Source organism: Eulemur rufifrons, chromosome 15 (assembly GCF_041146395.1).
Source record: "Eulemur rufifrons isolate Redbay chromosome 15, OSU_ERuf_1, whole genome shotgun sequence".
In the NCBI taxonomy this organism is placed as follows: domain Eukaryota; kingdom Metazoa; phylum Chordata; class Mammalia; order Primates; family Lemuridae; genus Eulemur; species Eulemur rufifrons.
In genome coordinates, this window is record NC_090997.1 from 653,550 (window position 1) to 664,992 (window position 11,443).

Consider the following 11,443-nt stretch of genomic DNA (forward strand, 5'->3'; position numbering starts at 1 on the left):
AGTCCAGGAGTTTGAGGTTGCTGTGAGCTAGGCTGATGCCAAGGCTCTCTAGCCTGGGCAAAAGAGTGAGACTATGTCTCAAAAAAAAAAAAAAAAAAGGATTATGTTGTTCTGAATTTTAACACATTACAGGTAATCTCCCCACATCTCTCATCAGATATCCAATCAGATAAAATTTGAGGTTAATCCTACTATCTTTGTTTTTCTAAATATCATAAGCAACCCATTGACCTGTGGATTTTCTTTCATTCATACAGCTACATCTCAATGAGCTCTTTTAATCTATAGATTTCTGCCTTCATTAACTGTGGAAAATATACTATTTCTTTTATATTTATTTAAGCCCATTCTCTTTCTTTTTTCCTAAAACAATATATATTAGATAGGACCTGGAGCTTCCCATTATATCTTCTATATTACAAATTATAGATTCTACATCACAAATTTCTATTTTTCATCTTTTGGTCAATTGTGTTCCAACTTCTGATAGACAGTTTTGGATTTACTTATAAAATTGTTGGGTTTTTTCTGTTTCACTGATTTCATGATTTTAGATGACTGATGTTATATGAGTATGCGTCTATATATATTTTTACACACACACACACACACACACACACACGCACATTAATCCTTCCTAGAATGGACAGTCTAGAAATAAACCCCTACATTATGGTCAATTGATTTACAACAAAGATACAAACACAATGCAATTGGAAAGGATTAGTCATTTTAATAATTGGTGCAGTGACAACTGGTTATCCACATGCAAAGGAATGACTTTGGGCCCCAACTTGAGACCAAACATAAAACATTAACTCAAAACAGTTCATAGACCTAAAAGTAAGAGCTAAAGCTAAAAATAAATAAATGGGACTTGATTAAATTAAAAAGCTTCTGCACAGCCAAAGAAACAGTCACGAAAATAAACAGACAACCTGCAGTATGGAAAAAATTTTTTGCGTACTACACATCAGATAAAGGACTGATAAAAAGAATCTATTTAGAACTCAGGAAAATCAGTAAGAAAAAACCAAACAACTCTATCAAAAAGTGGGCAAAGGACATGAATAGAAATTTTTCAAAAGAAGATAGAAGAATGGCTAACAAACATATGAAAAAATGCTCAACATCCCTAATCATCAGGGAAATGCAAATCAAAACCACAATGAGATATCACTTAACTCCAGTGAGAATAGCCTTTATCAAAAAGTCCCAAAACAACATATGTTGGCGTGGATGCGGAGAGACAGGAACACTCATACACTGCTGGTGGGACTGCAAACTAATGCAACCCCTGTGGGTTGCACTAAACCCCCTCTTTATCCACTAAAGAGAACAGAGAACCAGAGAACAGAGAACCCAGATATAAAACCATCTACCTGCAACCAGCTGATCTTCAACAAAGGCGGCAACAATGTACACAGGGGAAAAGAAGCCCTATTCAATAAATGGTGCTGGGAAAATTGGATAGCCACATGCAGAAGAATGAAACAGGAACCCTACCTCTCACCACTCAAAAAAATTAATTCAAGTTGGATGAAAGACTTAATCTAAGTCATAAAACCATAAGAATTTTACCGGAAAATGTAAAAAAAAAATCTCTTCTAGACATCAGCCTAGGCAAAGAATTTATGACTAAGACTCCATTGTCAATCATGGCAACAACAAAAATTAATAAATTGGACTTGATTAAACTAAAAAACATCCGCAAAACTAAGGAAATGGTCAACAGAGAAAATAGACAACTGGCAGAATGGGAGAAAACATTCACAAGCTATATATTCAATAAAGGGCTAATATCCAGAATTTGCAAAGAACTCAAGGAAATCAGCAAGAAAAAAAACAAACAACCCTTTAAAAGATGGGCAAAAGACATGAACAGAAGCTTCTCAAAAAAAAAAAAAAAAAGACAAATGGCCAAGAAACATATGAAAAATGCTCAGCATCACGAATCATCATGGAAATGCAAAGTAAAAAACACAAGGAGATATAATCTTACCTCAATTAGAATGGCTTCTCTTAAAACTTCCAAGAACAATAGATGCTGGCTTCAATGCAGATAGAAAGGAATGCTTATACACTGTTGACGAGACTGCAAATTAGTACAACCCCTATGGGAAACAATATGGAGACTCCCAAAGAACTAAAAGTAGACCTACTATTTGATCCACCAATCCCACTACTGGGATTCCCACAGGAAAAGATGACTTTTCATCAAAAAGAGACGTGCACTTAAATGTTTATTGCAGCATAATTCACAATTGCAAAGATGTGGAATCAACCAAAGTGGCCACAAATTCACATATGGATCAATAAAATGTGGTATATGTACACCATGGAGTACTCAGTCATACAAAAAGATGAATTGATATCTTTTGGAGCAATCTGGATGGAACTAGAGACTATGCTCCTAAGTGAAGTATCACAAGAATGGAAAAATAAACACATGTTCACTATTAAATTTGAACTCACCAAGGAGCACACATGTTGCACGGAGGGAAGTAAAACTCAGTAGAAATCAAGCAGGGGGGAGAAGGAGAAGGGGAGGATCAAAAACCTCCCAATGGGTACAACGAGCACTATTTGAGTAATGGGCACACCTATAGCCTGGACTCAAGCATTACAAAAGTGATCCATGTAACCTAAAACATTTGTACCCCCTTAATTTGTTGAAGTATAAAAAAGAAGAAAAGAAAAATTGAATTATCATTCTATAAATGTAGTTTTGTTTCTTTTTTTTTTTTTCAGTTGCAATAGACCTATGACATTGGATATATCGAAACAGTGGCATTGACATCAAAACTTATTAGTCAAACATTATGCTGGAAAGGGTTAACTTTCCAGAGCCTGGGTTGCTCAAACCCTGCACATTCCCAAGAAAATATGTTTATTCAGGAAGGGGCCCGTGGCAGTCTCCTGGGAAAGGAGCTCTGGGCTCTTGGAATACTCCGCCTGATAAAAGCGATTTTTTAAAAAATTGTTTCCTTGGGTCTCACAATACCAGTTCATGCTAACAAGGTGATTTATGGTCAACACTTGTTTTTGCTCTGATGGGCTGCAGTCTGAGTAGCTGAGGTCAGTCACACATGACTGACCCCTAATAAAAACTCTGGACACCAAGCTCAGATGAACTTCCCTGTTTGACAGTATTCTCCATGTGTTGTCATATATCATTGCTGGCATAATTAAGCACATCTATCTGACTTCACTGGGAAAGGACACCTGGAACCTAATTCCTGGTTTCTCCTAGACTTCTCCCACTTCATCCACTTTTTCCCTTTGTTCATTTTAATACTGGAGAACTTTTCAGTACTAGTGTGGACACAAATAGGCATAAAACATGTATTACATCACGTCCTATATCCTTATTGAGTTGACATTCTATGAGATATATTATCACATCAAAGCAAGTGTTTAACCTATTATCCATATTTTAAATTCTGTACATGATGTTAAATGAGCACGTCCTTCTATTTTGATTTATAAATGGGCAGGAATATACTAGTAAGACATCATTGGAGATGTATTTATCCTTATGAGCATATTTATTTTTATCCTTCTTTTTCTATTGTCATGGAACATACATTTTCAACTTTATATTATATAACCCTGAGAAGTAAAACTTAAGTTATTTTTTTAATATTTGACAATGTTTCTTTTAAAATTCTTTTCTTTTTTTTTATTTCAGCATATTATGGGGGTACAAAAGTTTAGGTTATGTATATTGTCCTTGTCCCCCCCACCGCCAAGTCAGAGCTTCATGTGTGACCATCCCCCAGACGATGTGCATCACACTCATTATGTATGTATACACCCATTCCCTCCCCACCCACATCTGCCCAACACCCGATTAATGTTATTCCCAAATGTGCACTTAGGTGATGATCAGTGAAACTAATTTGATAGTGAGTACACGTGGTGCTTATTTGTCCATTCTTGGGATACTTCACTTAGTAGAATGGGTTCCAGCTCTATCCAGGAAAGTATAAGAGGTGCTATATCCCCATTATTTCTTATAGCTGAGTAGTACTCCATGGTGTACATATACCATATTTTATTAATCCACTCATGTATTGATGGGCACTTGGGTTATTTCCACATCTTTGCAATTGTAAATTGTGCTGCTATAAGCATTCAGGTGCAGATGTCTTTGTTATAGAATATCTTTTTTTTTTTTGGGGGTAGGTGCCCAATAATGGGATTGCTGTATCAAATGATAGGTCTACTTGTACCTGTTTAAGGTATCTCCATGTTGCTTTCCACAGAGGTTGCACTAGTTTGCAGTCCCACCAGCAGTATATGAGTGTTCCTATCTCTCCACATCCATGCCAACATTTGTTGTTATGGGACTTTTTGATAAAGGCCATTCTCACTGGAGTTAAGTAATATCTCATTGTGCATTTTTATCCTTCTTGGCCTTCAGTGAAAACCATCTTATGTATTTGGGCTCAGAAGTTTGTTCTTTTCAGCTTCATCAGGCTAGTTAATAGCAAAAGTCATAGGAATAAAAGAAATAAAATAAAATTTAAAGAGAGAGTGAGAGAGGAAGAAAAGAAAATGAAAGGAATGAAGTGGAAAGAAAAAGAGAGAAAAGTAAAGGAAAAAACAGAAAAGGAAAGAAAAGAAATGCCAGCCTTTTGGTAGGGAAGCAGGAGGGAATTTGAGACCAAGAGTCATAGCAGTATAAATAGAATCTCTACTTTTGTAACTGTTTCTGTTTTATTTTTACCCTCAGTGGAAAAAATTACAGGAAAAAAGTGCAACTGACATCCACATTTCAACTTCTTGAAACAAGAACAATTAATAGTTTATAATATTTGAGTCCAACAATTTTTAAAGACATAATCCTTTACAAGTAAATTTCATTGCCCTCCATCCAGGCTCCTCTTCCTCCTTCCCTGTTTCCAAAAACTATCCACTATATATTCCCTAAAAAGGCCATGTTTTTCTCTTTCACATCCAAAATTTCCCAATGTAATGTGAATTTGTTCTCCAAAGTAGTTTTAGCAATTTACACCCTTACCAACTTTGTATAAGAGCTCTCATAGCTTCACATACTTACCTAACATGTTACTGTTCTGAGAATACTTACAAGTACACACACTCTATTTTTAATAGGCATTTTCCATTTTATTAAAAATTTTTGTTTATTTATTTGTTTACTGGCCATTTGTTTGTGGGGTTTTGCCCATTTTGATTTGGGTCATTTTCTTTTTCTTATTGATTTATGGGAATTATTTGTATTTTTTGTTATAAATATTGTTGTAAATTATGGTCAAATATACATAACAAAATTTATGTCTAACCAATTTAAGTGTACAGTTTGGTGGCATTAAGTTTACTCATATTGTTGTGCATCCATAACCACTATCCATCTCCAGAATTTTTTTCTCCTCCTAAACTGAAACTCTGTATCCATTAAACAATAACTGCCCATTACTCTCTTCTCCCCACCATCTCCTGGTAACCACTATTCTACTTTCTGTCTGTGTGAATTTGACTACTGTAGGTACCTCATATAAGTGGACTCATAATGTTTGTCCTTTTGTGTCTGGCTAATTTCATTTAGCATTTCTTCAAGGTTCATTCACCTTGTAGCATGTATCAGAATTTCATTCCTCTTTAAGGTTGAAGTTATAGTCCATTACATGTATATACCACATTTTATTTATACATTCATCTGGCAGTGGATTTGTTTTTACCTTTTGGCTATTATGAATAATGTTACATGAACGTGGTTGTACAAATATGTTTGCATCCCCACTTCCATTTCTTTAGATATATACACAGAAATGGAATCGCTGGATCATGTGGTAATTCTATGTATAATTATTTTGAGGAAACATGATTCCAATTTCTCCACAACAATACTTGTTACTTTCTATTAATATTTTCTTTTTTTGAGTTTTTTTTTTATTTCAGTTTATCCTCATGGGGGGTACAAAAGTTCAGGCCACATACACTGCCCATGTCCCGCCCATCCCCCCGAGTCAGAACTTGAAGCGTGTCCATTCCCCAGATAGTGTGCATTGCACTCATCATGTAATTATACCTCTATCCCCTCCCCCATCCCATCCCCCCGAGTCAGAACATTCAAACCTGACCATTCCCCAGACGGTGCGCAACGCACGCATCGTGTAGTTATGCACCCATCCCCCCTCCCACCCCCCACCTCAGTCCGATACCCAATTGGTGTTATTCCCAAATGTGCACTTAGGTGATGATCAGGGAAACCAATTTGATGGTGAGTACATGTGGTGCTTGTTTTTCCATTCTTGGGATACTTCACTTAATAGAATGGGTTCCAACTCTATCCAGGAGAACAAAAGGGACTCTATATCATCGTTATTTCTTACAGCTGAGTAATACTCCATGGTATACATATACCACAATTTACTAATCCACTGATGAATTGATGGGCATTTGGGTTGTTTCCACATCTTTGCAATTTTGAATTGTGTTGCTATAAACATTCGGGTACAGGTGTCTCTTACATAGAATGTCTTTTGTTCTTCTGGGTAGATGCCCAATAATGGGATTGCTGGATCAAATGGTAGGTCTACTTGAATCTGTTTAAGGTATCTCCATAATGCTTTCCATAGGGGTTGCACTAGTTTGCAGTCCCGCCAGCAGCATATGAGTGTTCCTGTCTCTCCGCATCCATGCCATGATGTGTTGTTTTGGGACTTTTTGATAAAGGCCATTCTCACTGGAGTTAAGTGATATCTCCTTATAGTTTTGATTTGCATTTCCCTGATGATTAGGGATGTTGAGCATTTTTTCATATGTTTGTTAGCCATTCTTATATCTTCTTTCGAAAAATTTCTGTTCATGTCCTTTGCCCACTTTTTGATAGGGTTGTTTGATTTTTTCTTACTGACTTTCCTGAGTTCTAAATAGATTCTTGTTATCAGTCCCTTATCTGATGTGTACTATGCGAAGATTTTTTCCCATTCTGTAAGTTGTCTGTTTATTCTCATGACTGTTTTTTTGGCTGTGTAAAAGCTTTTTAATTTAATCAGGTCCCATTCGTTTATTTTTGTTGTTGCTGTGATTGCCTTAGGGGTCTTCTTCATAAATTCTTTACCTAGGCCAATGTCTGAAAGAGTACTTCCTACATTCTCTTCTAGAATTCTGATCGTTTCACACCTAAAGTTTAAGTCTGTTATCCACCGTGAATTGATTTTTGTGAGAGGTGAAAGCTGTGGGTCCTGTTTCAGTCTTCTACATGTGGTTATCCAATTTTCCCAGCACCATTTATTGAATAAGGATTCTTGTCCCCAGAGTATGTTTTTGTTTTCTTTGTCAAAGTTTAGATGGCTATATGAGGATGGTTTTATATTTGGATTTTCTGTTCTGTTCCACTGGTCTGTGTCACTCCTAGAAGATAAAAATACTTCTATGGATAAAATGAGATCTATTTCATGACAGACTCAAGCATTGTGTGTGTCTCATAAAGGTGAGTGCTCAGAATTGTTCAGTGTTTTTGATTTCCTAGTCTGTTGATAATTACTTGGGCAAACTTTGCAGATTAAAATACTGTCTGGGGAATGGACACGCTTGAAGCTCTGACTCGGGGGGGGGGGCACATGGGCAATATACATAACCTAAACTTTTGTACCCCCATAATAAGCTGAAATAAAAATATATATATTTAATGTACCAAAATCCAAATTAAGTATAGACAGCATAACTGTTTATCATTTAATCAGTTGAAGGAAAAGGTGGGAGGGAAACAAGACAGAGAAATCCTGTTTGAGGCGTGTCCTTGCTTGCTAATTCTTCTTGCTTTCTTTTTTTTTATTTCAGCATATTATGGGGTACAAAAGTTTAGGTTATGTATATTGCCCTTGCCCCCCTACCCCCCCGAGTCAGGTCTTCTTGCTTTCTATTAGGTGGTGTAAGGTTTTGAGGGAAACGTAAAATTGGAAATATTCTCTACTAAACTTGTGATTCATATTCAAAATATAAGAGAAAAGATGCTTTCAAATTTGGCAACCAAAAGAAAAGTTTAAAACTTTTAGTTAATATTCATTTTTACATTTTTATATAAATCTTAAAATCAGTGACTCCTACTAGATAGTAGAATGTAGAAACGGGGAGCTCAGATGCCAAGTTCATGCTTTTTCTCTTTTATTTCAGTAGATTTAGGGAATACAAGTATTTCTTTGTGACATGGATGAATTGTATAATGCCAAAGTCAGGGCTTTCAGTGTACCTGTCCCCAGAATACTGTACCTCATATCTGATTAGTAGATTTTTATCCCTCACTCCCCCTTCTTAGTTTCCAATGTACGTTATACCACTTTATGATCACATATATATCCCTCGTTTAGCTCCTAAGTGAGAATACGTGGTATTTGTTTTTCCATTCCTGAGATACTGAGGATAATGGTCTCCAGTTCTATCCACGTTGCTGCAAAAGACAGGATTTCATTCCTTTTTAGGTCCGAGTAGTATTCCATGGTGTGTGTGTGTGTGTGTGTGTGTGTGTGTACAGAGAGAGAGAGAGAGAACATTTTCTTTATTCACTTCTCAGTTGGTGGACACTTAGGTTAATTCCATAGCTTTACAATTGTGAATTTTGCTGCAATAAACATTCCAATACAAGTGTCTTTTTTATAAAATGACTTTTCCTTTGGCTAGATACCCAGTAGTGGGATTCCTGGATTGAATGGTAGGTCTACTTTTAATTCTTTAAGAAATCTCCATACTGTTTTCCATACAGATTGTACAAGCTTACATTCCTACCAACAGTGTAATGTTCCCTTTTCCAAGTTCATTATTCACAGAAGAGAAAAAGTAAGCAAGCCAGAGGAGTCTGAGCTCTTGTCAGGAGAGATTGACATGAAACAGCAGAAAAAATGAAGCTAATGAGACAGGATATTGAATTGACTACAAAAAGCCTCTCTCAAATTGATGAAGAAGAGGATGGGTATTGACCTCGAGGTTTAGGATTCTCTCAGACACAATTTCTAAGAAAACAAATTACTGAGACACAAGAGAAAAATATCTGGTTATTTCACATAATTTAAATAAAACCGAGAGACTATCTAATGTAGCAGTTTTTCCAGTTCATTCTCAGACTCACAGATGGAAGAGAGAAATGCAGGAATATGAGAGACTCATTACTAAGTGAATCATCAACGCTCAAATACTGATGTGTATTGTAATGAAAGGAGAAGTGTTAGTTATTTCTATCCATAAAGTCCAAAACACTAAACCAAGTATTAAAGCTTGATTCCTCCTTTCTCTGAAAGTCACTTTATACCTCTTTAGATTCTTTTTCTGAAGTTGTATACTGGGGATTTCAGTATTTTCCTTCTACATTTAAAACCACCTCAGAGTAATCAATGTGTTTTACTCCTTGAAGATGTTAATACTTTGCATATAGTAAACTTTCAATAAATATTTGATACTTGAACTAAAGGCAAATGCTCTGAGAAGTTAAATAAAATGAAGATTCCAAGAGAAAGCTGTTAGATGTCAGAAGATACTACATAAAATCACACTAGACACTAAGTCTGAGAGTGACATGTAAGTATTTCATTTGCAAAAGTGTTTTTGCTCTTGATTTCAATGAGATGTCCATTAAGTAAAATGTTAATTGGGAAGGGCAATAACAGTACCCAATTTGGCCCTTGGCTCCATAATGACAGGTTCTCTCTGTAATGAAAGAATTCTTTGCCAGGAAGGAACCTTAGGTATCAGCCTGTCTGAGAAGGTAACTCATGTTTCAACTCCCAACACCACATTTCCTCTAAAGGGCCATTCCATCTGCTAAAATAGGGCACTGTACCACACAGGTGCAACCCTTCAAATTATCAGAAACAGCTTTTCTGTTGTTGACTTTAAAACAAAGCAATGGGACTTACCTGTGGAAATGGAAAGCCTTTTTTGGTGGTGCAAAGGCAACCACTTTTCTATTATAGGATCAGTAACTTTGACCATATTTACACTCACCTACAACCACTTCTTTACTAGCATAGACTGTAAGTTCTGTGAATATAAGAAATACTTTGGATCCCCAACATCTGGGGTACAGCTACTTGGTAGCAGGTACTTCAAAATTAATTGTAAAGAAGCAATGATGAATAAATAAAGAATTTATTTTAATATCTCTCTGCTGCATTGCCCATATCCTTTTATCTTCTGGCTCCCACCACAATTTCTATCTTCAAAATGTTTATGACAAACATAACCACAATGAGTGGATTCCTCCTCGTGGGGTTTTCTGAAAATTATGAACTGCAGATCTTACATTCTTTGCTTTTCTTGTTGATGTACCTATTGTCCTTGGCAGGTCACCTCACCATTATTACCATCACAAGGCTGGACCAGCAACTTCAATCCCTGATGTATTACTTTTTGAAGCACCTTTCCCTTCTGGACCTCTCTTTCATTTTGGTCACATTCCCCCAGTCCATTAGTAACTCACTAGTGGACCATGGCTGTATTGCATAAGGTCAATGCACACTTCACGTTTTCTTCTTCACCTCTTTGGCCTGGGCTGAGGTGGCCATTCTCACAGTGATGTCTTATGCCTGCTATGCAGCCATCCACCTGCCGCCACAGTACGAGGTCGTCATGGCTCCCAGAATCTGTACGTGTGCCGTAATCGCTCTGTGGCTAAGTGGAGGTATCTCTGGGGCCTTGTTCACAGTAGCCACATTTTCTATCACATTCTGTAGGGCCAAAGTAATCCACCAGTTCTCCTGTGACGTTCCTCAGTTGCTGAAGCTCTCCTGCCCCAAAGATTACCTTGGGGCAACTGGAGTGGCTGCTTCCATGTCTGTGATGGCACTCACTTGCTGCTTCTGCATTGCGCTCTCCATATCCACAGCTTCTCCACAGTTCTAAAAATGCCCTCTGCTCAGGGCCACTGTAAGGCCTTTTCTACCTGCCAGCACCTGCTCTGTGTTCTTTCGTTTTTGTCTCCACAGACATCTTTGAGTTTCTAAAGCCACCTTCAGATTCTCCAACTGCTTTTGACCTTTTGATATCCATCTTTTATACAGTAATACCCCCAACACTCAACCCTATTATCTACAGAGTAAGGAATGAGGCCATAAAGGGAGCTTTAAGAGAGTTACTGTTGAGTAGAAAATTCACTGAAAAAGGCACTTTTGTCTTGCTGATGGTTGATCAGTATTATACACAAGGAATGCTTTTAGTAATTGGAATTCCTCCAACACGTAATGTTGTGGAAAAGCAATAACATTTTTTCTCTATAGATAAACCACATAATATAACCATTGTCATAGTGGAAACTTTTCATATGATTTCTTCACCTTTTAGTCTTTGAAACCATTTTTTTGATCTTTCAAATTAATAGAAAATGAAAAATAATAACTTTTTAATATAAGTCCACCCTTCTCTTTTTCTCCCAAAATATGTACACACACAGACACATACACAGACACAGATACACCAACAAACA

At 36.7% G+C, this 11,443-nt stretch overlaps 1 pseudogene; it reads left to right on the forward strand.

Annotated features, from left to right (window-relative positions):
• Nucleotides 1–10,191: 10,191 nt before the first annotated feature.
• LOC138395611 (olfactory receptor 14J1-like) lies at nt 10,192–11,221 on the forward strand (annotated as a pseudogene).
• The last annotated feature ends 222 nt before the right edge of the window (nt 11,222–11,443 follow it).